Source organism: Ursus americanus, chromosome 34 (genome assembly GCF_024610735.1).
Source record: "Ursus americanus isolate L20-20 chromosome 34, mUrsAme1.1.p, whole genome shotgun sequence".
Taxonomy (NCBI): domain Eukaryota; kingdom Metazoa; phylum Chordata; class Mammalia; order Carnivora; family Ursidae; genus Ursus; species Ursus americanus.
In genome coordinates, this window is record NC_142160.1 from 5704048 (window position 1) to 5731251 (window position 27204).

The 27204-nt window shown below is 38.3% G+C and overlaps 1 protein-coding gene across 6 annotated transcripts in view; it reads left to right on the forward strand.

Annotated features, from left to right (window-relative positions):
• PLGRKT (plasminogen receptor with a C-terminal lysine) overlaps positions 1-27204 on the forward strand; it is a 51187-nt gene that overhangs the window by 18705 nt on the left and 5278 nt on the right. The window lies entirely within an intron of this gene.

Here is a 27204-nt window from a genome sequence, read left to right on the forward strand (position 1 = left end):
TATATATCTATAAATAAATACACATATATATTTAAGTATGATATAATTTTGCCTAAAATTTATAATGTAAACAAAGGCATTTCAGATGTGGACCTCTCTAGTAAGAAGATCCCAAAGGCCCATCTAATTGCTTTTTGGCCCTCACATTCTACCATGGGGTGGGGTGCAATGGAAAAGAATGCTAGCATGTTCATAGCTTTATCAAACTGAAAAGTTAGAGCATCTAAGTAGTAATCACTTCAAAATGAAACTTCATCACAGGGAAGTTCACCAAATGAACTTCACCAAAGAGAATCAAATCATGTTGCTATAAAGAGGGAAGATCACTACTCCATTCCTTTAGTGTAAGCCTTGTGCCACTTTCTTGACTTAGCAGAATTAACTTTTCCCATTGGATCACTTGATGTGGTCCTTATCAAGAGTTCAGTGCCTACATCATTTTTGTGATTAAGAGCCTATAACTCCTGGTGATGGGGGACTGGGAGGAGGGGTGTCCCTGGCAAGCTAAAGTTCCATGCCTAGGCCATGGGTTTCTCAGTCCTCCTGAATTGGAGCAGCAAATCATTTCTGGAGGATAAGCCTTCCCCTGATGCTCCTCCTTTTGTGGAGGGAATGAGAATGCAGCTAGCGCCCTATAAGCTCACATAGTCACAAAGAGAACCTCACACTTGGATGGGACCTTATTCCTGTCTGCTCCCATTTTGCCGTTTATTCACTGACTATCCTTATCTCTCTTGCTGCATGCCTTCAGAAGATGTGTTCCAGGCTCAGCTTTAATCCATCTGCTCAAATTTTGGTACCTCTGCTACAAAGTTCTTATTTGCACAGATGTCAGCTAGGCCACCCTTCAAATTCTATATTCACAGTCCTACCCTTTAAATACAAGGAAATAAGATGGAGAAAAAAGTAACCAAGTAACTGCCTCAGAACTAGGGGTAGAAGTTTACAAACCTGAGCGGGTGTGCTGAGTACAGCTGACATGAATGTCAGCCAATATTCCCTCTTTTTACCCCATTCATTCAATAAACCTCAGGGCAGCACCTTGGACAATGGTCTGCAGCTACTCCACTTCCTCCTGCCCCAGCCACAGGCAAATGCCCGAAAGCCCCCTACATTGCTGGCCATTACTTCATGTTTTCCTTTGTTTATTCATTTATTCATTAGTCATTCAACAAATATTTATCAAACACCTATCTCAGTTGATGGGGATGTGAAACTGAACCAAATGACTGCTCTTATAAAGTCTACATTTTAATGGATATGACACACAAGGAAATAGAAGTTAGACTGAGACACACAACATAATGAACTAAGGCTGGATGTGGGGTCAGGGAAGAGCAGTCTCTGAAGAACATATTTTAGGCAGAGACCTGAGTGAAATGAGAAAAAACATGAACAAGATGGAGGGAATGGCAAGAGTGGTCACTTCATTCATCTTTCCTGGAAGTATATGACCTCATTTCCTAATAGGTTGGTTCATCTGTCACCACAAATAGGAAGCCCACAATTTCATTTTCTAGTCCTTACATACATACTTAGCACTAAAATATTTGCTTCCAGGGTAGAAATTTTACTTAGCAGAGAAAACAAGAATGGAATTAAATTTTAAACTTTTGGTTAAAACTATGCTTTTAAAAATTCTGCTTTAAGAGAAAAATGTTCTTATTTTTGCCTTGATTCTTACTATGAAGTGTGAATTACTTCAAAATTTCACATATTAAGAATGAGAATCATTCTGTGATCCCTCAACTTGCTGTAAAATAGAATGCCTAATTTTGGTGAAATAAATTATTTCAATATTTGTTGTAGCTTTAAATTTATCTAAACTGGCTTTTGTTATTTTAAGACCAATAATGATATAAATGCAACAAAATAATACTTATTTCTACACAGCCTTCCAGCACAGATTACCCAGACCACAAAAGAATTTTTCTGCTAGGTTTCTGTCCTTCTTAAAAAGTTCTTCATTTAATATTTTTAAATGCCCTCTACATATAAAGAGCTTTTAAGTATAAAAATAAAAATAGCCTTCCATATGTAAAAATGCTTTATTTAAATACATTTTTTTGGTCTTCCTGTTAGTATTCACGAATCACCAGACAGATTCATTTAGAATCCTAAATTATGATTTGAAGTGTTATATTAAAGAACACAGCCATAATGCATTCCTTAGTTGTATCTGGCCGAGTAAAAAATTCACTTTTTTGGGGAGGGGGGGTCAATGTGTACATGAGGATTTGGGGGGAAAATGAGAACCATGCAAATTAGGAATAAGAAACCATATCTCCATTTGGTCCTTATTGCCTATTCCAAGAGACGAGCTTCCAAATTATAATTCTGTCACACAGAAGGACAAAGGAAAATGCAGTGTGAGGTAGTGAACAGAGATTATTACACAAAGAAATGTGCACTGTTGTAAAGACATTCTTAAATGTAATGTTTTCTTCTTTCTCCTACATTATTTTCTGCTCCCTGAGTTGATACTTTTTTACTCCCTAATGATTGCTGCTCTTATTTTCTATTAAATTGCTCTATTTGTCTGTGGAGTTATGTACAGACAGATGGTTAGAACAGCTGACCAAGCTTTCAATGACTTCTGGATTGAGTGACTGACTGTGATTACTGTAAACAAACTAGTATCATGCCTCAGAGTAATGATCACACAGTCAGGTAAGATTCATTTTCACTTACATGGTTTTGTAGCTTACGTAAGTAATTTAGCCCAGACCCTAATAAAAGTTTGTCTTCTGGCCCTGATCTCTGAACGAATAGCACCCTTCCCGGCGTGCCTGCTGCAGCCAGCAGCACCTCTGACTGCTGTTTGGAAATAGTTCAACCCTAGCGTCTATCTCGGGCACAGAGAGTTGATCAAAAACAGACATGTTTAAGTCAATGCTAGAAGGAACTGAGGGTGAATTCTGTCTGCAGTATCCAATATGTGGTTCTTTTTTCTAAATGAAAAGTTACTTTAAAAAAAACTTCTCATGAAAGAGTCCCCATATTGGGAAGTTTCATTCAGTTTTATTACTTCCAATTATTATTTTATCCTTCTTTCTTCATTTCCTTACATCTGAACCATTCATTTTGGGTTCTTTTCTCAGGGACTATGTTGAAAAACTGATAGACTAGACGTATTTGGCTCCTCTACTTTCTTGCTCTGCACCCTCCCCCCCCAAATTGATCAGCAAGTAATGTGGGCTGCGTGTTCTTACTTCCCAGAAGTTTAAAAAACCTCAGTCACTGCATCAAAAAGTCCAGATCATTAGGCCTTTGAAACATTTTGAAAATTTCACTTAACAACAATAAACTATAACTAATGTTCACAGTTCTTAGGAAAGGTATATATTCACGAAACCTGGTGTTAATAACAGAAACAGCAACACTAACTAGATAGAGAGTGCTAGGCTAGGAAGATGGTCATTTCTATAGATTTACCAACTGAAGGAAAATGCATCTCAATAAATATAAGATTCTTTCCTTCCCCAATCACCAGATGTCTAAATACAGTTATCACAGTTCAGCTTTTCATGAAGCAGCATTTCCATGAAGGCATAGGCCTATACTTGATTAGGCTTTTTGTTATTGATGATCTTAGAAATCTTTAAAACAGAAATATGTTCTTTTTGGAAACTGCTCAATAAAACCTGGTTTGACTTTTTTTTTTTTTTTAGAGATTTTATTTATTTATTTGACAGAGATAGACAGCCAGCGAGAGAGAGAGAACACAAGCAGGGGGAGTGGGAGAGGAAGAAGCAGGCTCATAGCGGAGGAGCCTGATATGGGGCTCGATCCCATCACGCCGGGATCACGCCCTGAGCCGAAGGCAGACGCTTAACGACTGCACCACCCAGGTGCCCCAAAACTGGTTTGACTTTAAATCAACAAGTGGTTAATTAGAAGGGAATTACTTAATTCTTTGAGTTTACTGGTCCTTATTATCAGCTTGTTAAAGCAATAATAATAATTTAAAAAAACACCTGAGTACAAACTAGTAACAGAATATATGGAAACAAAAGAAAATAACAGATAAGAAAAAGTGAACATTGTTAGTTCTGTTAACCTACAGTTCTCTTTGAAAGCATGTAGCATCTGTTGCTAAGTAAAAAGTCAGATTGCGGTTGAAAAACCATATTAAATTATAGAAGGAACTGCTTTGAGGGGCAGTTATGAAAAAGTAGTTAGAATTATTTACACTAGCCTTATTGAGATTTTACAGCAACATTATTTCGCTGATAGAGCAACTCTCTTTAAGCCCACACCTTTCACAGTGACCATAGCAAAAATCAGCAGGAGTATAAGAAATAAGCAGAAGCTGAGGTGCCTGGGTGGCTCAGTTGGTTAAGCATCTCCCTTTGGCTCAGGTCATGATCCCAGGGTCCTGGGATCCAGCCCTGCTCACTGGGCTTTTTGCTCAGTGGGGAGCCTGCTTCTCCCTCTTCCTCTGCCTGCCGCTCCCCCTGCTTATGCTCTCTTTCAAATAAATAAATAAAATCTTTAAAAAAATACCCAGAAACTTTTATTTATTTCATATTATTATGAGATAGTCCTTGTTTAAACCATCTATTTCTTGTAACTGGGCAGATGACAGGAGAAGGAGAAAGGATATTGCTCCCCCGAGCATCACCAGGAGGGAAAATGAAAATGGCAGGGGGAACTCTTTTTAGTATAATGTTGCAAATAGTTTTTTTTAATCCATAAGTTTTTTGTTGTTGTTGTTTTTAAAGATTTTATTTATTTATTTGACAGAGAAACAGCCAGCGAGAGAGGGAACACATGCAGGGGGAGTGGAGAGGAAGAAGCAGGCTCCCAGAGGATGAGCCTGATGCGGGGCTCGATCCCAGGACTCTGGGATCATGCCCTGAGCCGAAGGCAGACACTTAACGACTGAGCCACCCAGGCGCCCCAGTCCATAAGTTATTTTAACAAAGAATCTTACCACTAATACTAATAATAACAGCTAATTTTTACTGAGTGCTTATTAAATATCAGCCACTATTCTGAACATTTTATGTATTTTCTTATTTTAAGATTCTATTTATTTATTTGAGAGAGAGGGAGAGTGAGCACTGGTGGCGGGGGACGGGGGGAGAGGCAGAGGGAGGGAGAAGTAGACTCCCTGCAGAGCAGAGGGCCTGATAGGGGGCTCTATTCCACGACCCTGAGATCCTGACCTGAGCCAAAGGCAGATGCTTAACAGACTGAGCCAAGCAGGTGCCCCTTAATTTCACCATAATCTAGTAAAGAGATCCTATTATTATTCTCATTTTGTAGATGAGGAAACAGAAGCCCAGAGAGGTTAAGTAGCTTGTCTAAAGTCACACAGCTAGGATGTAGTAGAGCCAAGCTTCAAACCAAGGAGTCTGACTACCGAATTTGCACTTTTACATAAAAGTATTTGTCTCTTTCTGCTTTATTCATTCATAAAACATATACAAAAGCCAGGACATTAACTAACATGAAAATATGAGTTAACCTTAAACTATCTGGCTTATGAATATCTATGTAACAATTACACAGTAGTGATAGAGTAAATGGGAAGTAAGACTAGTAAATTTAAGATGAAATTTAGGATAGGTGTGGAAATAAGAAATACACCCTTCTGGGACTTACTGTCAATGACAAGTTATATGAGTATTTCAACCCTAAGCAATTAATCAGAAGTATGATAGCACCTTTATTGTATGCATCTATAACCATTTGCCAAGTATCATTTCATTTATCCCAAGGGGCCCCTCCCTGGAGCAGTCCTGAGGACAGCAGATTATATAAGTGTTATCATAATGTCTGAAATATAAATGGGGGGGAGGCACAGAAAAATCAAGAGATTTGTTCCAAAATGCTCAGACTGCTTGAGTCTCGTTTTGATTAAACCCTAGTTCCCCAGTGTTGTTGTCCTAAGAGATTTGCCATCTTTCCCTCTCTGGATCTCATAGCGCAAATATCAGAGCCCTAAGAGCTGAGTTCAGTGCTGCCCAGGCCAGCAACTTCTCACCTCTGTGCATCTTTGCAGCAAAGGAGATTGGTGGAGGATTGCCCAATTGAGGAGAACATGCCCCCACCCCTTTTAGTAGCTTGGTAGCAGTGGGAATGGGGAAGGTGCATCCAAATTACCTGTGAGGCTTTTCCAACCAAACCTCCTTCCCACAAATTCTACACTGAACATAATAAGTCACCAGCTTTAGGGTGTTTGGCTTGCTAAAAAGTGAAAGACAGCCAAGCTGGATAAAACATGAAAACAAACGAACATACCAGGATACCTGTGGGGCTGTCTGCTTTGTTCCATGTTCAACACAGTTAAGGGCCAATCTTACCTTTGCTTTAAGGCCACAGACCCTGCCTTTAATTCTGGAGGACGATCTCAGAAATGTGTGCCACTGATCACAGGGTGATGAAGAGAAGGTAGCCCTGAATCAACACCAAGTTTATCACTGCTTCTGAGCAAGCACTCTAAAGAAAGCCAGTGTGACATCATCTATCTACCCAACAGCACAGCTCATTACATGTGACATACTACTTTTGTGGAATTTTCTGACATGAACCCAAAGTGTGCTACCCTCATGAAAAATACCATGATATTCTAGATAAAATTAGTATTATAGTTGGTTATGACTTCCTTCTGTTATCTTAGCTTTTTTTCCCCAACAATGTTTTTGGACATCTTGGCTGTTTTCTATTTCACCCTGAGTAACCAAATGTCATAAATTGCTACTCCTTCAAGAGTAAGTAATCTTATTTTGATTTTACACAAATCAAAACTATTTTGAATCATATAAAGTTGCCTTAAATCAATGACTGTAGATAAACTGAATGATGCTTTCAAGCACACACAAACATTTAATCATTGGAGCCAAATTTCAAGGTCTTTTGGTGGCAACATAAATTCAGCGAAGTATTTTTCTGGCTATTGGTATGTGTTGTATATCCTTCAATTGTTGTTCTTAGAAAAATCTGCTTCTTTGATGTTTAGGATAGGAAGACCTAATAGGGCAAAAGAACAAATACCTCCTTTGTAACAATTTTCTGACAGCTAAGCATTATGTTAGTCAATACAACTTTTTTTTTTAAAGATTTAATCTTTTTTAAATTTCAAAGCATTTAAAAAGTCCTCCTGGGAATGTTCCCACTTGACATGATATACGGACAGCAGCATCGATGTAGGTTTGACTGGCCATCACCCTCCTTTGTTTCCAACACCTGGGCTTGCCTTTTTACGAATATTATCTCACAAGAGCCTTGCAAGGTAGGTGGAATGGTCGCGTTTTATGGCTTGGGGAAACTGCCGTATAGAGTCCCATGGCTAAGATCACAGAGCTAATACCCAAAGGAGCCTGAGTTCAAAGTCTGGATCTCCCCGGATCCAAACTCACAAACCCCAACTTTCTTTGGTGAATTATGGAATGCCACTGAGAATATACACTGTAGAAGAAAGGTGACGCTGGTGTGCCAGTATTCACATTCTGCCCTTGGACCCTGTGGGGGGAGCCCAGGTAGGAAGGGTCTCCAGGCCTCACGGCCACCCTCTTTGAGTCTCTGCCTGAGGCCACTCTGTTTGGCCTCTTCAGATTCTGAAACTGGTCCAGCATCAGGCCGCCTTGGTCAATTCTGTCAACATGTCCAGATCTTCCCTTAGCCATCCCATGGATTTACAGATTAATTTTACATGGAGAAAGGCAAACAAAATATAAACAAGACCTTAACAAGGTACAGAGTGGGCAGTTGCTGAGTTTCTAAATCAAAAACCTACTAGCCTGAGGCAGAAGAAGGCTAGCACCAGGGTTTCAGAACCTTCTAGACAGACTGCATTGGTTTCTCCTGATTCTACTAGGTTTCTTCAATGAATATCTGATTCAAAAGATACCTTCCTAGTGCTTCTGGCCACACTAAACCAACCCTCCTGAGTATTTTACACTTCAGGCCCCTGCTAACCTCACCCTTGCTCCTCACTCCTTGACAGTTCTCTTTGATGGTTCAGTTTTCCTGATGTGCATTCTGGCTGGGAGTTCCCAAGGGCCCTGTCCTTCAGAGAAGGTCAACTAGCTACTTTGAAGCTAGTTCCTCCACTTCATGTTTGTAATGGCTTTAGGTCACCAAGAAGAATGCCATCATATCCTGTAGTGCATGCCAGACTCTCTTCCCTCCATGAGCCAGAAGCAAACTCCTGTCACTTTCCTGTTTTCTTTCTGGTATCATGTTGGGTGACCCACTAAATTTCTATCCCTTTCTGAGAGCTTCCAGAGGGTGGACCATCTGCAAAGCAGAGATGATGGGTACACCTAGATCTAAATATGCAGAATTTACCTCTCTGGCCACCTCCCCAGGTTCTCCTTGATGACTCCTTACTCAGATGTTGTCAGAAGAAACTTCAAAAATCTTCCCAGAGTCTTTTAATCACCCCCTCAAAGCACATGTCAGTTTGTACAGACTGAAAAAGAAAAACAGTACCCCTGACAGGCCGTGTGTTCTCCTATGGAATACAAACAATTTCGCAGATCACCACCATCAGACAGGACCACTCTATAATCATATCAGAACACAGACAAAGACGTGAGCATTGTCCAAACTACAGAAATGACTACGCATCCCCCCCATGCTGACTAATATGAGTGCTGCTGCTTCTTTACTCTTTACCCCTTACACCTGCTTAGTTCCTCCTGCCCTCTAGGTAAGAAGACTTAAAATATCCAATCATGGAATTATTCCCACTTTCTGACAACACCCAGTCCAATGATCTTTGAACCTTCTCCCAAATTATCTAACACATGTCCATATGCTATAAATCTCTTCTAATATCCTCTTACTGAGACACACCATGGCTCCCATTGTGTGTGTCTCTTTCACTGCAAAAAGTCAATGAACACTACTTTTTTAACTATAGGTGTGTTCCTGGGGGTCTTTAGCTGGAGGACACTGATATCACTATGATAAGATAATAAATATCTAATACTTAGTATTTTCTATGTGCCAAGTACTATTCTACTCTTTGTACAGATTAACCCTTGTAATCCTTGTTACACACTATGACATTGCTACTACTATTACTTCCAGTCTGTAGATGAGGAAATTAAAGCATAAGGAGGTTGAATAAGTGGCCGTCCTGTTTCCCAGGAGAGGCACATTCCATCACAAGTTTGGGCAGTCTTTAAACTGCAGAACAGGCCAAGAAAACACTTCATTTCTCTATGATCTGTAGGACCAGGATTACTGAAGGCTAGGCTAGCTCCCTAGGTCTGGTACTTGCTTATTTGAAGCCAAAACCTCAAGGTTTAGGAAGAAAGAATGAAAGAGTGAGCTCATTTCTGAAGAATTTTTATTTTCTTCACTGCAAAAATATCTCTTGCTAAGAACAGTGAGTTTATATTGGTTTTAATGTTTATTCCCCATGATATTTCTCCATATAGCCTGTGATATTTGAGTGCTTACTATATGATAGGCATGGTTTCCAATGTTCACTAGTCAACAGAATTAATCTCTCAGTCCTTGTCTCAATTTCTCAACAACTCCCTTTTTTTTATTTGTCAGAGAGAGAGAGAGACAGAGAGAGAGAAAGAGAGAGAGAGAGAAAGAGAGCACGCACAAGCAGGGGGAGGGAAAAGCACGCTCCCTCCTGAGCAAGGAGCCCGATATGGGGACTTGATCCCAGGACTCTGGTATCATGATCTGAGCCAAAGGCAGATGCTTAACTGACTGAGCCACCCAGGCATCCTTCTCAACAGCTCTTGACACAGTTGATCACTGATAACTCCCTCCTTGAAACACACTCCTCAGCGCTTCCTGGGAAACCACACTTCCTGTTTCTCCTCCTTCACTAGTCAATCCAGCTCAGTCTCCTTTGCCTCCTCTGTTCCCTGACTGTTACACATTCCTGGAGCAGCCCTGGATCATATCACAGTTGTCTTCTCTTCTCCATCTGTGCTCACTTCATAGGGGATCTCGTCCAATCTTGTAATTTCAAATATCACCTATATAACTGATGACTTCCAATTTCTATTTCTACCCCAGACTTATCATACTGTCTACTTGGCTTATCTACCTAGATGTCCATAAACACCTCAAGCTAACATGTCGAAACCACAATTCCTCATTCTCACCCCACTGGATCCCATTCTTATCCATCAAATCTGCTAATCCTGGAGGCTTCCCCATCCCCATAAGTGGCACCACCGTGCTGTGCTCAGGCTACAAAGCAAGGATTACCTCTGACTCTTCCCTTTCTCTCACACCATGTTACCCAGTCCATCAGAAAAATCACTTTCAGCTCTAAATTCCAAACATATCCTGAATCCAACCACTTCTCACCATCTCCATTGCTATCACTCTGCTCCAAACCCCAATCTTTTGCCTGGATTAGTGCTATAGCCTCCTAACTGCTCCCCTACAACTTCTTCTTTTCTTTTTATGTTGAAGTGTATCACAGACATAGTAAAGTGAACAAATCTTATGTGTACAGATCAATAAATTTCTACGTATGTTTATACCTACATAATTACCACCCAGATCAATATATAGAACATTTCTAGCCCCAGAAGGCTTCCTCCCGCTTCTCTCTCCCACTGCTAAAGGCAACCATTATCCAGACCTCCACCGTCATAAATTAGTTTTGCCCATGCTAATGCTTCATATGTATGGGATCATACAATATGTACTGTTTTGTGTCTTGTTTTTTCATTCAATATTATGTCCACATTGTTTATTCACATTGTTGCTTATAGCAATAATTCATTTTTTCCAAACATTTTTTCTATTACATAAAACCATGATTTATTTATCCATTCTACTGTTGATGGATATATGGATTGGTTCCGGTTTGGGTCTATTATGCTAATTGCTGCTATGAGTAGTAAACATATATGCTCATCTCTCTTATGTACGTATTAAAAGTCAGACTGATCCTGTTAAAATGTCAAATTACACAAATTCCTACTCATAATCCTCCAGCAGTTTCCCATCTTCCACAGAGTAAAAGCAAAAGTTCCAGAAGGGCCTATAAGAAGACTCTGTACTCAACCGTGGTCCCTTCTTTAAAAGCACTGACACTGGAGTACGTTAGAAATACAGAATTATAGAGGCACCTGAGTGGCTTAGTCAGTTAAGCATCCAACTGTTGATTTTTGGCTCAGGTCATGGTCTCCAGGTTGTGAGACTGAGCCCTGTGTTGGGCTTTGTGCTCAGAGCTGAGTTGGCTTGAGATTCTCTCTCCTTCTCCCTTTGTCCCTCCCCCTACTCTTGCTCTCTCTGTCAAGAAAGAAAAAAAGAAAGAAAGAAAGAAAGAAAGAAAGAAAGAAAGAAAGAATTGTGTGTCCTTCTAGGCCTACTGAATCAGAACCTGCTCTTAACAAATCCCTCAGGTGACTCACATGCATATTGAAGTTTGAGAAGCACTGCTCTTAGTGATCTGTCCCTTCACCACCACTTCTCTGACCTTGTCTTCTACTACTCTCCCCCTTGCTCACTCTACTCTGGCCATACCTGTCACTCTACCCTAAAACTATTAGAAATAATAAATAAATTCAGTAAAGTTGTAGATTACAAAATTAATTTACAGGATTTGTTGCATTTCTATACAATAATAATGAACTACCAGAAAGAGAAATTAAGAAAACAATCCAATTTATTTTTTTTTTAAAGATTTTATTTATTTATTCGACAGAGATAGAGACAGCCAGCGAGAGAGGGAACACAAGCAGGGGGAGTGGGAGAGGAAGAAGCAGGCTCATAGCGGAGGAGCCTGATGTGGGGCTCGATCCCATAACGACAGGATCACGCCCTGAGCCGAAGGCAGACGCTTAACCGCTGTGCCACCCAGGCGCCCCAACAATCCAATTTATAATTACATGAAAAAGAATAAAATACCTAGGAATAAATTTAACCAAGGAGGTTAAGACCTATATGCTGAAAATATTGATGAAAGAAATTGAAGATAACAGAAAATAAATGGAAAGATATACTATGCTAATGGATTGAAAGAATTAATATTGTTAAAAATGTCCAAATTACCCAAAGCCATCTACAGATTAAATGCAATCCCTATCAAAATACCAATGTCATTTTTCACAGAACCAGAAAAAATAATAAAATTTGTATGGAACCACATAAGACCCCTCATAGCCAAAATAATCTTGAGAGAAGGACAAAGCTGGAGATACCATGTTCCCTGATTTCAAACTGTACTACAAAGTTATAGTAATCAAAACAGTATGATACTGGCACAAAAAAATCAATGGAACAGAATAGAAAGTCCAGAAATAAATCCATACTTATATGGTCAATTAATCTATGAAAAAAGAGGCAAGAACATACAACAGGGAAAAAACAGTCTCTTCAATAAATGGTATTGGGAAAACTGGACAGATATATACAAAAGAATGAATGTGGGCCACTTTCTTACATCATACACAAAAATACAACTTCAAATGGATTAAAGACTTAAATGTAAAACCTGAAACCTAGAAGAAAACATAGGCAGTAAGCTCTATGACATCAGTCTTCACAATATTTTTTTGGATATGTCTCCTCAGGCAAGGGCAACAATAGCAAAAGTAAACAAATGGGATTATATTAAACCAAAAAAGCTTTCCCACAGTGAAGGAAACTATCAACTAAATGAAAAGGAAACCTACTGAATGGGAGAAGATATTTGCAAATGATATATCCAAAAAAGTGTTGATATCAAAAATATATAAAGAACATATACAACTCAATAACAAAAGAACAAACAACTCAATTAAAAATGGGTGGAAGACTTGAATAGACATTCTTCCAAAGAAGACATACAGATGGCAAACAGACACATGAAAAGATGTTCAACATCACTAATCATCAGGGAAATCCATATCAAAATCACAATGAGGTATCACCTCACACCTGTTAGAATGGCTAGTATCAAAAAGACAAGAAATAGTAAGTGTTGGTGAAGACGTGGAGAAAATAGAGCCCTTGTACACTGTTGGTGGGAATGTAAATTGGTAGGCCACTATAGAAAAAGTATGGAGGTTCCTCAAAAAATTAAAAAGAGAAATACCATATGATTCAACAATTTTACTTCTGGGTATTTATCCAAAGAAAATGAAAACTATAATTCAAAAAGACATATGCATCCCTATGTTCACTGTGGCATTACTTACAACAGCCAATATATGAAAGCAACTTAAGTGTCTACTGATAGATGAATGGATAAAGAAGAGGTGGTATTTGTGTACATATATATTTATATGATGGTGTATATATATGTGTGTGTGTACATATATATGTATATATATATACATATATATGTACACACACACATATATGCATGCCACATTTTGCTTATTCATTCAATTGTCAATGGACATTTGAGTTGCTCCCACCTTTTGGCTATTGTAAATAATGCTGCTGTGAATAGGGGTGTACAAATATTTATCCCAGTCCCTGCTTTCACTGCTTTTGGGAATATAACCAGAAGTGGAATTGCTGGATCATATGGTAATTTTGTTTAATTTTTTTTGAGAAATCCTCATACCATTTTTCATAGCAGCCGTACCATTTTATATTCCCAACAGCAATTCTAGTTTCTTCACATCCTTGCCTCTTGCCAACACTTGTTATTTTCTGTATTTTTTTTAAATGATAGCCATCCTAATGGGTATGAAGTAGTGAATTTTTCATTTTTAATGTATAAGATCTATTAATCTTTTCCTTTGTGTTTCCTGCTTTCCTTGAAAAGGTCTTTGCTTCTCTAAGGTTATACAAATAATCTCCAAATTTTACTTATAATATAGTTATCATTTCATTTGGTACACTGAGGGCTTTGGTTCACCTGGAATTCATTTTCTGTTTGATCTGACACAGGGAGTACGGTCTTCTTTCAGACTAAGAATTAATGATGCCAGTATCTTTCATGAAAGTGTACGCCTTTCCTTTTCCACCACATTCTTTTCTGTGGCCTTTTCCCCCCCTTCTGCCCATGTGGGCTGATACTAAGCCACTATCATTTTAATACTTCCTATCTTAGCTTGTTTATCAGTACTATCAAATTAGGCTTTAGTTTTCAAAAAAAGAAGTCAGTGTGAATAAACAGCCATAACAAAAAATGTACCTCTTTCTCATTAAGCAAAAACATTCAGGAGGATTATAGAAGAAAATTTTATGGCATAAAACTCTACACATTTATGCATATGTTTCCCAATTTGACCTCTCCCTATCTGTGGCTATTCAGTTTGGGTTTTTATTTAACATTATATTGCAGGAGGAATGAGTGTCACTGTGGGGATTAAACAGCAGCAAATCTAAGATTTTTTGGTTATGACTGGGTCAGGCTCACCTTTCTGTAGAACTCTTAGACCCATACACATCAGAAAAGGACAGAATATAAAAATAACAATTTTTTCCCTTTCAGGAATTAATGGTTATTTTCTTTTAATAATGAGATGGTATTTTATTTTTAAAACCACATGTGAACATGAGTATTGGAAGTATTATTTCCCAGAAATGGATAACTAAATGAATTCTTTCCACAACCTACTTTCATCTTTATGTTGAAATCAGGTTTAAATAAGAAACTTCTAATTTGAAGGTTTGCCTAAAATTCATTAGAATTGGAGATGACCTGCCCCATGAATTCTTCCTATTACTAATTATTATAGATCACTAGATTAACTTTCTGATATTAATTGGATTCTGATTTTAGCCACTGTCCAAATATATTTTCTCCTAAATAAAAGAATCTCCAGATGTAACAACCATACAAGCTGAGCTCCCCAAATTCGTTGCAACAATGGTGATGGGCTGATATTCCTGCAATGTTTTAAAGGAAGGCAAATCACTTCAACTCCCCCTCTTGACCAAAAATTTGCTGTGGTGTAGATTGCACCTCTTTGGGGTAAGTAAGCATCTAATAAACAGGGTGATATTAGTATTAGTGATAAGAAAACTTGAAGAGACTATAGAACCACTAATAGAGAAAAAAAAAAAAAACAGTATTCTCCCCACCTCTTGCAACTGCAAGGAAAATTTGGTGTGTTTTAGTATGAGAACAGAAAATGTATGGGATATGAAGCTTAAAAGTAATATTTATGAAGAGAAACATATATACTGCTAAACAGTCTTTCCTTCCCTCTTTAATAAATGTAAAGATGGAATGCTTTATTATAAAATTATAAAGTCTTTGCATATAAATAAAATTATTCCTTACCAAGTGGTTCAGATGTTTTGAACAATTACTGAGAATGGAACACAAAAGACCTTTTTATTATTTTATTTTATTTTTATTTTATTTATTATGGTCAATTAGCCAACATATAGTACATCATTAGTTTTTGATGTAGTGTTCAACGATTCACTGTTTGCGTGTAACACCCAGTGCTCATTGCAATACATGCCCTCCTTAATACCCATACCTGGTTACCCCCTCCCTCCATCCCCTCCCTTCTGTGACCCTCAGTTTGTTTCCTGGAGTCCAGAGTCTTTCATAGTTTATCTCCCTCTGTGATTTCTTCCCATTCAGTTTTCCCTCCCTTCCCCTGTGGTCCTCCACACTATTCCTTATGTTCCACATATGAGTGAAACCATATGATAATTGTCTTTCTCTGTTTGACTTTTTTCACTTAGCATAGTCCCCTCCAGTTCAATTCATGTCAATGCAAATGGTAGATATTCATCCTTTCTGTTATATGAACCACATCTTCTTTATCCATTCAACTGTTGAAGGGCATCTTGGCTCCTTCCACAGTTTGGCTATCGTGGACACTGCTGCTATGAACATTGGGGTGCATGTGCCCTTCTTTTGACTACATCTGTATCTTTGGGGTAAATAACTAGTAGTTCAATTGCTGGGTCGTAGGGTAGCTCTATTTTTAATGTCTTGAGGAACCTCCATACTGTTTTCCAGAGTGACTGTACCAGCTTGCATTCCCACCAAAAGTGTAAGAGCGTTCGCCTTTCTCCACGTCCTTGCCAACATTTGTTGTTTCCTGTCTTGTTAATTTTTGCCATTCTAACTGGTGTAAGGTGGTATCTCATTGTGGTTTTGATTTGTATTTCCCTAATGGCTAATGATTTTGAACATTTTTTCATTTGTCTTGTTAGCTATCACAAAAGACCTTTTTAAAGATGCAGGAATAATTATGTAGTCAGGCAACTATATCATCACATATCTTCCTTGTTTTTAATGATAATTCAAAATAAACACATGCTGTTACTTACCTATCATGACTGATGCTGAAAGAGTACCGTGTCCCATTTCTATTTTTTTAAACACCTTTGTTGAAGTGTAATTTATATAATACAAAATCCACCCACTGTAAGGATGCAATTCAATGATTTTTAGTGCATTTTATAGTGTTCTACATCCATCACCATAATCCAGTCTGAGAACATTTCCATCACCTCCAAAACTTCCCTTGTGCTCATTTATAGTAAACTTTTGATCCCAACACCAGACCCAGAAGATTGCTAATCTACTTTCTGTCTCTATAGATTTGCCTTTTCTAGACCTTTTACATAAATGGAATTATACAATACATGGTCTTTTGTGTCCAGCTTCTTTCAGTAAGCATAATATTTTTGAGGTTCATCCATTTTGCTGTATATTTCCTCCTCCAAGGAAATTTCAGAATCAGCTTTTCAAAAAAATGTTTAAAAAATTTCAGCCAGGGGCGCCTGGGTGGCACAGCGGTTAAGCGTCTGCCTTCGGCTCAGGGCGTGATCCTGGCGATCCGTGATCGAGCCCCACATCAGGCTCTTCCGCTATGAGCCTGCTTCTTCCTCTCCCACTCCCCCTGCTTGTGTTCCCTCTCTCGCTGGCTGTCTCTATCTCTGTCGAATAAATAAATAAAATCTTTAAAAAATAAAAAATAAAAAAATAAAAAAATAAATAAAATAAAAAATTTCAGCCAACCAGGTGGGAAGGCCTTTGCTCAACATAGCCTTTAATCACTCTTATCTGTTTCTTGCTCTGGATTTCTCCATCTTCTGAAGCAGGAAGACTTATTTTAGATTTAGAACATTTCTGGATGTAATAAAACCACATGAAAGTACAAAAGGACTTTTTATTGGATAAAAATCTTCAGTTTCAGGATTCCCTGAAGTTATCAAAATGTAGGATTAGAAGCACAACTCATTGAGAAGATAGGAGGTATTCAGGGGGGTTTAGTTTTGTCTTTTTGTTTTTTGTTTTACTTCTCTTTTGCTTTGGCTCAATTCCTGAAAATAAGTACTTCACAAATTTTCTGGCTATTATTATAAGAGGTGTAAGCAATATACTCCCCATTTTATTTTGACTATAATGGTATCTCATGAGACCAAAGTCATCTATTTGAAAACCTCTTATCTGGAACATGATGAGGAAGCAAGAAGAAATACTTAAAGACAAAAGAACCAAATAATTATAGCAAGGCCATGTTCTAAAATGCATGCAACATACCCATGGAGGCCCCTGACTTTCAGGTCCCTATTAGGATGTATTAGGAATGTATACATTTTTGTTTTATACAGTTCTAGCAAGCTTTGCTCCCTTACTGCCCCTCAAACAAATAAAAGCAACAGATCATTGAGAAAGAATGAGAGGAAGACAAAGAGTAGAGAGAGAATCCAGGAAAGACTGGTGCTTAGAAGAGGATTTACTACTAAGAATGAGAAATAACTACTTGATATAGGAGGAGACGAAGATAGACCCAGAGGCCTAGGGCTACTCAGCAAACTCTGGCAGCACCCCTGCATTACAGCACAGGAGAACTAATGATGACTCTGTATCTTTACAAAAAGAAGTCTCCTAATGTTCAAACTGCCTCCAAACCTTCCTGGAAAAGGGTATATAACCACTAACTAATTAAATTTATAAATAAATAAGCCATCAAACAACTTTGGTTTGCTATATTCTATTATGAAGGCAACAGCATATTATACTGTATACCAGAGTAAAAGCAGTATATAGCTTTTAGACAAATGTCTATTAAAATGGTTAGAAATCTTTTGCAAATCTTCTTGCTTAAAGGAGTATATTTTAGTTCTCTCGATAATGCTTTTAAATATGAACAGCTGATTCCCCGATATTGCTGAAAATGTAGCATTTCTGTATTTCTTTTTGTTTTTATTTTTTGGCCTGTTCTTGTCAACTGACAAAAATTAAGATGCTAGGCTAATCTTTGGAAGATTGTAACTCCATTTGTAACCAGCTATTACAACATTTAAAGTTCATTCTATAAAGAAGTTACTGATTATCGTTGGGTAAGTTACATTTGTAATAAAGTAAACATCTTGTGAATTAAGTAGGTTATGTAAAACATTCTATTCCTAACTGAACAGCGTGACCTATTATCTGAAAATAAATATTAGGGAAGATGTGTTTTATTGAGAACATTGGATTAACAGTCCAGAAAAGGAGCTCTAGCCTTGCCAAGCACTCATCCTACAAATTTGCATGTGCCTTTTAAACTTTGGAGCTACAGTTTCTTTATCTAAGAGGTAAAAGAAAACCCATTACATACAGAACTACACATACTGGTGAGTTACCTCATCATTCTTACCATCAGTTTCCTCTGCTGGAAAAATGGGGATGTCAGTAACATCTGCCGAACAGACTGTTATAGGAAGTAAATGACTCAATAGCCATTAGCATTTAGGAATAATATGTTCATTTCTGTGGAGATTTTATCTTTTTCCCCTGAAACACATTTTTACTTCCCTAGGCTTCAAGATTTACAGAAATGTATTTCTGATTGTACTATGTAAAGCTGCTTCTGCTCTTCCCGTACAAACATCCTTTCTTCCAATCACCCCAAGCAGGTTAAAAAAAAGAAAAAGAAAGAAAAGATGCTCTGTATACATAATTTCTTTTTTGACTCCTAAGTAAATAAACCCGTGAGGTAGGTACTGTTACTGTGCCCATTTTACAGATGAGAAAACTGAAGCTTAGATATGTTCTGACTTAACTGAGGTCACAGGGCTGGGAAGAGAGGACTGGAGTCCCATCCAGGAAACTGCAGGAGGCCAGGCTGACCACAGCTGGGAAGGGCTGTAGCAGAATATGAGGTTGTCTGAGGGCACAGACCTGGGCTGGAGGACCTGGAAAGCTGAGCAGAGCATTTACGTGTGATGTGGCAAAAAGAGAAGCATTAGAAGTTTTTGAGCAGGGCAGCAACAGGAGCAGAACTGATATTTATAAAAAATCAATCTTAAAATTTAATATCTATTTTCTAGGCAAATAATAGCAACTAACTTTTACTGAACCGTTATTAAAACTCTGCTCTGCAAGTATTTGCTCATTTAATCCTTGTACCAACTCTTTAAGAGGTAAGCATGGTCATTTGCTCCATTTTACAGATGAGAAAACTGAGGCAGAAAAATGCAAGAACTCACCAAAATCCAGACAGCTTGCAAGTGATGGAACTAGGCTTCACATGCAGGCAGTCTGCCCCAGAGTGCACATTAGTAATGTCTGGGCCACAGTGCTTTCTTAATAGACTTATACCACAGGCTAGACATATAAGGCTAGCATGGGGCCACTGCAGTAGCCAAGATCTGAGGTGGTAAGGACTTGTATTCCAGGGGAGGTGGAAGGAAAGGAAAACGGGGTTTTCAAAAGAAAAGTTGGTGGAATTTCTGAATTAGATACTTGGGGGATTAAGAAAAGGGGTAACCTGAAAACGAAACCAAAGTTTTCATTCCCTTGGGAGAATCCCAGAGCCTCTGAAGACTACAAGGAGCTGGCAGAGGAGCTGGTCAGGAGGAAACAACGACTGCAGTATAGGGACTTTTGAGTTCAGGATAGTGCCAGGAATGCCGCAGCTGGCAGCATCCAGAAAGAGATGTGGGAGCCTTCGGCAAAGAGGAACTTTAAAGTCAGGAAAACAGGTAAACTCTCCAAGAAAGAGAGAGTGAAGAAAGTGAAAGAATAAGGCTCTAAACCTAACTATCCACCAGGGACAGGAGATAAGAGCAAAAAACAAGACAAAGAGACTAACATACACCAATGGCTATGATGCACCAGTCCCTTGCAATATGCCACGTTATTTAGGAAAACAACCTGTAAGATAGCTATGTTGCTCCTAAAGATAGAGAAATTGGAGTCAAGACATTTAGGGGTCTTAACCACAATCACATAGCACGTAAGTGACATAACTAGAACTTGAACCTAGTCCATGCAACCCCAAAGTCTATCTCCTTCCATAAGCAAAAAACACGTGGAAAGGTGGATATGGTTGGGACAGGTAAGGGCTGGTGGCTGGAGTCTAGGAGAAGACTGGCAGGACATGAAGCCCAAGAGGTAAGCCAGAATAGGATTTTTAAAGGCCATGTCATGTCTAGGAGTTAAAGAACCAGTGAAAGGTTTCCAGTAGGAAAGTAATAGAAGAATCATTTTTAAGACAGGAATATAAATATAAACAAAGATAAAGAGAGAAGTATGAAAAAAATGGATGGGATGAGGAAGAAACTAGGAACAGAGAACACAGATGGTGATAATACTGTGCTTTTGTTGATGGATAATGATGGTCTGGGCTGGAGCTGGAGCAAAGACAGCAGAGAAGAAGGAGACTGGATTCAAGAGATATGCAGAGACATTTTGGTAAGACCTATGAAGTCCCAGGAGAGGTGCCCAGAAAGTAGATGGAAATAGTATCTACCACTACAAGAGTTCTAGGATGGAGATTTATAATTCATAAGTCATCAACAAGAGGTGGTAGTTGGAGACTACAAGGTGATGAGATCATCAGCTACTGGAAGACCAAGAGAAGATGGCTAAGCAGGAAATTCTGGGGGAAAGTAAACAGAAGATTGGAAGGACCTTTTCTGGAAAAGGTTCCAGTGCTTGTCCGTTCTTAGGAGTTGCCTTTTTCCTTTGTATCCCATTTATAGAAGGGGAGCAGGTCTTGATCTTTCAGAACTTCCTTAGCTTCTTATTCTGACCTCATCTTGAGCACAGACACTATTTTCCTTATAAAGCCATGGGCTGGGGGTGCCTAGATGGCTCAGCAGGTTAAACATCTGCCTTCAGCTCAGGTCATGATCTGCGGGTCCTGGGATGGAGCCCTGCGTTGTCTTGTCTGGTCCCTTCTCAGTGGGGAGTCTCTTCTCTCTCTCCCTCTGCCCCTCCCCACTGCTCGTGCTCAAGGGCGTGCGTCCTCTCTCTCTTTCTCAAATAAATAAAATCTTAAAAAAAAAAAAAAGCCATGGGCTGGCTTTGTTCTCCCTCAGAGCTCTTCACTTGGAGCACCAAACCCATGCCTGTGCCACAGAATAGGGGAGGCCACATTTCAAGAAATGTTTAGACAGTCAAGTCTGCAGACCATGGTCATTATTTGGAAGTGGTGGTGCCTCCCAGTTCTCTGAGGAATTAGATATGGCATTGAGAAGGGGTCTTATAAGGACCTTGGCAGGCTCACAATCAGAGAGTGGTGGTCACTGAAATCACTAAGGGAAGGGAGGCATGAAATGCTGGTGAGAAATTGGAGGCAGTGTGTTATTGAGGTTCTTTCAAAGAGATTTAAACAGAAGAATTCAAGTCAATCTGTACCCCAGGTCAATTCAGAGCTCTTTATTCAGTCTTTCTAGAATTCTGGCATTAATTAATTAATTAATACGGCTTTTCAGATGGTAATCACATACCCTATCCATTCACCCCGATTTTCTATACTGACTTGATTATTGCAAGTACACTTACAGTAGACTGCATATTTGGATTTTGGGACAGGCAGGTCTGGGTCAGAATCCCAGGTCTGCTATCTAATAGGTGAGGCCACAAGGAAAAATCACTCAAACTTTGATTATCAGTTTCCTCAACTGTAAACTGAGATAATACCTTTTGTGGCAGTTAATGCTGATTGGATCTTTTAACTTATGTTCCATTCCATTCCACCCTTATAGAGTGCCTGCCCATACAACAGAGGCTGGAAAGCCAAAGGCATATTTCCCAGACTCCCTTGCAGCTAGGTTTTACATCTGACCTGAGTCGATACATTTTGGAATCCATAACTTAACATAAAGGGTTTTTGCCAAACTGGCATTTGTATTTTTTACTTAGGGTGACCTTACTGTTTGCAAACATCTGGGAGTAAAAATGGATTTAATTGTGTTTAATCTTTATAGGAAGGTGTATAATGAGATGTTGTAAGCAAAGCTTTTAAGCTTCTAAATACTACTATAATTTTGTTTATGTTCAATTATTTTCTTAAGTCATCTGTAAAAAAAAATAGTGCCCCCCTTTTTTTAAAGCTCAAACTTATTATTCATTTCCCCTTCTGGATTCTCTCCAAACTACTTACTGGATGTTGAGCATTTAAAATATCTGTAGAAAAAAAATAAAATATCTGTAGAACAAATTAAGGATAAATCTACTTGTCACAGCTTTCATTACAGTTGCTTTATTTTAACAATCTTAGTTTATTTTCTGTTTACCTGAAATTCTGATTTTGCTTTTAGTTTAGAGAGTATCAATAATGTTTCTGTTAATTTAACAAAGTCATAGACAAATATGAAATATTTTCATTACTGATAAAAATAAACCTCTTTTGTGGCAGGACACATAGAATACTTTTTGTCATTGCCCAATTAGGCAAATAAAAACACAACTGTTCTGTTACTTGGGAATACATTATGCATAAGTTAAAAGATCACTGGAAACTAAAAACACAGAAATAATTGAATTTTTTCGAGAATGCCCTAATTATTTCTCAAAATAGAAAAGGCTCCAATTTTAAAAAAATGTAATAAAGACAACTTATAGGACAATGTCATTGCCTTCTTTGTGCTCTGAAAACGTTTTGTGTGTCCAAGTAAAAATTAATCATTTTATTATTGTAGTAAAGGGAAACTTGCATTAAGTGGTCTGTGGACCTTTATGTAACTGTCCCTTCTGAACTCAAGAGATCGACAAATAACTGAGATCAGTAATTTTGTGGCTGTTCTAAAAAATTTTTAAACAAAGAAACTGAAGAATTAAAATACACAAGAAAGAGCAGATATAACAGTTTTATGAAGATGGTCAGAATGTGGTTTCCCCTACTATGTACAACTGTTTCTAATAAGCTAGCTCCCTTTTATTATGTTCTGTTTAAAATTACCTGTGGTTCTATAATTGTTAAACTAGTATCAGATAAACCTATAAGGTCATTAGTCTGAAGTCATAATCTAAAACATTCTAATTTCAAATTGTTCTGTAAAGCAATACCGAAAAATAACAGAGACAAAAAAATTAGTATTATGAAAAGATCTAAAATTCTTTTAAAATAGAAATGGGCAAAAGACATGAACAGATGTTTCTCCAAAGAAGACATCCAAATGGCCAACAGACACATGAAAAAATGCTCAACATCACTAGCCGTCAGGGAAATACAAATCAAAACCACAATGAGATACCACCTCACACCAGCCAGAATGGCTACAATTAACAACTCAGGATCCAACAGATGTTGGCAAGGATGTGGAGAAAGGGGAACCCTCTTACTCTGTTGGTGGGAATGCAAGCTGGTACAGCCACTCTGGAAAACAGTATGGAGATTCCTCAATAAGTTAAAAATAAAGCTACCCTACAACACAGCAATTGCACTACTGGGTATTTATCCAAAAGATACAAACATAGTGATTCAAAGGGGCACATGCACCTCAGTGTTTATAGCAGCAATGTCCACAATAGCCCAAATATGGAAAGAGCCCAAATGTCCATTGACAGATGAATGGATAAAGAAGATGTGGTATATACATACAATGGAATATTACTTAGCCATCAGAAAGAATGAAATCTTGCATTTGCAACCACATGGATAGAACTAGAGGGTGTTATGCTAGGCACTTGATGTAGTGAGCCCTGGGTGTTGTATACAACTAGTGAATCACTAAATTCTACCCCTGAAACTAATAATACACTATATGTTAATTGATTTTCAATAAATAAATAAAGGAGGAAAATAAATTAACATAGATTTAGTTATTATTCCTGGGAATATGACCACAGAGTTATAATTAAACATTCTTGTAAACAAATCTTTTAAAATTACTTTAAAAATAATTAATTAATTAAAATAAAATAAAGAATTTTACATTTATGATTTGGGTTAAAGACTGCTAAGGAAACTTACTGTACATGTTCTCTTTTGCTCCTAGTTCTCATTAATGTCAACACTGGGGAAAGAAGGGTGAAAATGAATGTACACTTAGTTACATGATGCCTATAATTGGTAAATTAATAACTGCATCAATATAATTATCCCTTTATGGCTACTGAAAAAGTTTGGTAATAAATTATCAACTAAGTTGGTTTCTTTAAGATTTTATTTATTTATTTGAGAGAGAGAGAGAAAGAGAGAGCATGAGTAGGAGGACAGGCAGAGGGAGAGGGGAAGAAGACTCCCTGCGAAGCAGGGAGCAGGATGCAACTCCGGTCTCTATCCCAGGACCCTGAGATCATAACCTGAGCTGAAGGCAGACCTTTAACCAACTGAGCCACCCATGTGCCCCGTATTAATTAATTTGAATTTTTAAATATATTTAGATCTGGACCTGATTTTAAGCATAATTTTACGAAGTATGAGGTAGTTAATAAAGCTTTAATTGAGAATTAAAATTATAGCTCAATGATATCTTTCATCAGAAAATTTTTACCCGTGAAAAAGTTATGCATAGGTTTTTTTTTTTTTTACTCTAGGCTCAGAGTTTGTTGCTACACAATCTTGTTGATTTTCACAATTTATCTATGATATATGGAGATAGGTGCCTCTATTCTTTTTTTGTTTTTAAAGATTTTATTTATTTATTTATTTATTTATTTGACAGAGAGAGATGCAGCAAGAGAGAGGGAACACAAGCAGGGGGAGCGGGAGAGGAAGAAGCAGGCTTCCCACTGAGCAGGGAGCCCGATGCGGGGCTCGATCCCAGAATGCTGGGATCATGACCTGAGCCAAAGGCAGAAGCTTAAGGATTGAGCCACCCAGGCACCCCAGATGCCTCTATTCTTATCAGTAGAAGAGACCCAGAATATAAGATTTGTTCATAACCATTTTTAAAAATAAATTTTAGAACAGTTTTATAGAAAAAGAGGACAGAGTTCTTGAATACCTTACCCTTTGTATACTCTACAGTTAATGTCTTACATTACTATGGCACAGTTGTCACAACTAAGAAATTAACATTGGTATATCACTTTTAAATAAATTCCATATTCAAATTTCATTAGTTTTTCCTTGATGTCCCTTTTCTGTCCCAGAATCCCATCCAGGATGCCCCATTACTGTAGACAATGAGGTTCACTCTGTGCTGTGAAGTTTAAAGGGCTTTGACAAATGCAGTGTATCATGTATCCACCATGATAGTACTATACAGCTGAGTTCCACCACCTTAAAAAGCCCTCTGTCCCCAATCTTTTAAGAGTCCCAAGAGGATCAGTTTTCAGACTGATATTTCAGCTTGATCTTTGGTGGGAAAAAACTAGGTTGTGAGTTTCTTCAGGCAGTGGTTCTCAATCCTAGCAGTACACTGGCATTACTGGGCAACTTTAAAAAATACTAATGACTGGTCCTAACTCCAAATCCTGGTTTCATTGGTCTGACATGTGGGCCTGGGCACTGAGATTTTGAAAAGCTCCCTAGATGCTCACAATGTGCAGGTAAGATTCAGAACCACTGATTCTGCATTCATGTGTGTCATGATTGGATCCGGCTGCCTTTTGGTAACAACACAAATGATAAATTCATGCATTCTACATCACTTTGGAGGGATGCTATGAAATATCATTTAAGTTTTTAAAATAAGTAATATAGCAAGGAAGAATTTCACATGCTAAATAAATCATGTATGCAAAAACACTCCTTACTCTCTAACTGAACCCAAAATGAACGTCAATTTCTACTGCTGAAGGCAAATTTAATTTTGACAAATCAAAGTGACTCAATTACTTCTTCTTAAAACTCATTTCTTTGTGAATTCAGCTTGGCCCCCTCCCCTTCTCTGTCCATTTTTTTCCTGGAGCAGTCTAGGTTTGAGTCCAAGTGAGCTCGAGTGGCATGGTCACGGGGAAGGCTTATCTGGTTGGAAGAGGTTTCTGTAGTTATTTTCTGTTTGATCAACCTGCGCAGCGCCAGGTGATCTGTTCTGGGTGTTCCAACACGTTTCAGGTTGGTTTGGCCATCATCTCTGCACTCTATGGCGCTGCTAATCCTCTGACATCCAGCTTCTCTCTCTGCCCAGCACTTGCTTTATGGCCTCTACCTAAGTGTCTGCTAAAGGGTCCCAGTCTCTACGTTTTATTAACTACTTACTAAGCCACCCACTTTCAATTCTCAGCTACCTTCTGTGTCCCTCTAGAGGTTGATATGAGAACCTTGCAGACATTCTCCACACCCCTTGGCAGCTGAGGGCGTGGCCTCTCTCAGGCTGCTCTAAGCTTAGATCTGCCCTCCAACCATGGCTGCTCTACTTTAGTTGTCCCTTCCCAGAATTCTTGACAGAAGATAGGTCCACAAGTGCCCTCTGTCCAGGGATCCCCAAATCCCAAATCCACCACAACTCTCCAGAGTTTCAATCCTAAGAGAGGCCAAGGAACCATGCCCCATCTTTATATCTAAAGTCTCCTTTTTCCTCTTCCAATTTCTTCTCACAGTAGCAAGAAGGCAAGAAGTAAAAACTGAGTCACATTATTACTCATTCCTCCCCACCCTATGGTTTATATCATGAATTCTATGCTTGCTCTCCTCTAGGTTCTGCTAGTGATACACAGTGCCAAGATTTTAGAATTTAAAAACTTTTCTTTCTCAACAATCTTTCTCAAAATAATGAGCTTTTAGACTATTGCTTCTCTTGTGTGTTTTCTAAAAATCCATCCAGAAATCCAGTCTCCTTCTGTGTTCTGGACTATACCCGCTTTCTGCTCCAATGCAGGGAAAGACACTGACTAAAGTGACAAAGGACTTGAGGCATCAAGAGAATAGTGGCAAAGAAAAATCTCCATTGATGTCTCAGAAAAATATCCTCTACCATCATATAATAATATGATATGGACCCGCTACTCCAAATGAATGTCAATTTTCAGTTAGATAAATTTGGAAGGCAAAATTATTTCAGTGCAAGTTGTAATAAAGATCAGTAAGATGTACCTGCATTTAAAGGCACATAGATCTTTCCTCAGAACGACAGAATAGGCTGAACATGTATTTTAGGGTTGAATAAAAGCTCCAGATCACATGCATTCGAGACCTCAGGACACAGAAGAAAAATATCACATCCATTCTGTATATATTCCAGGAA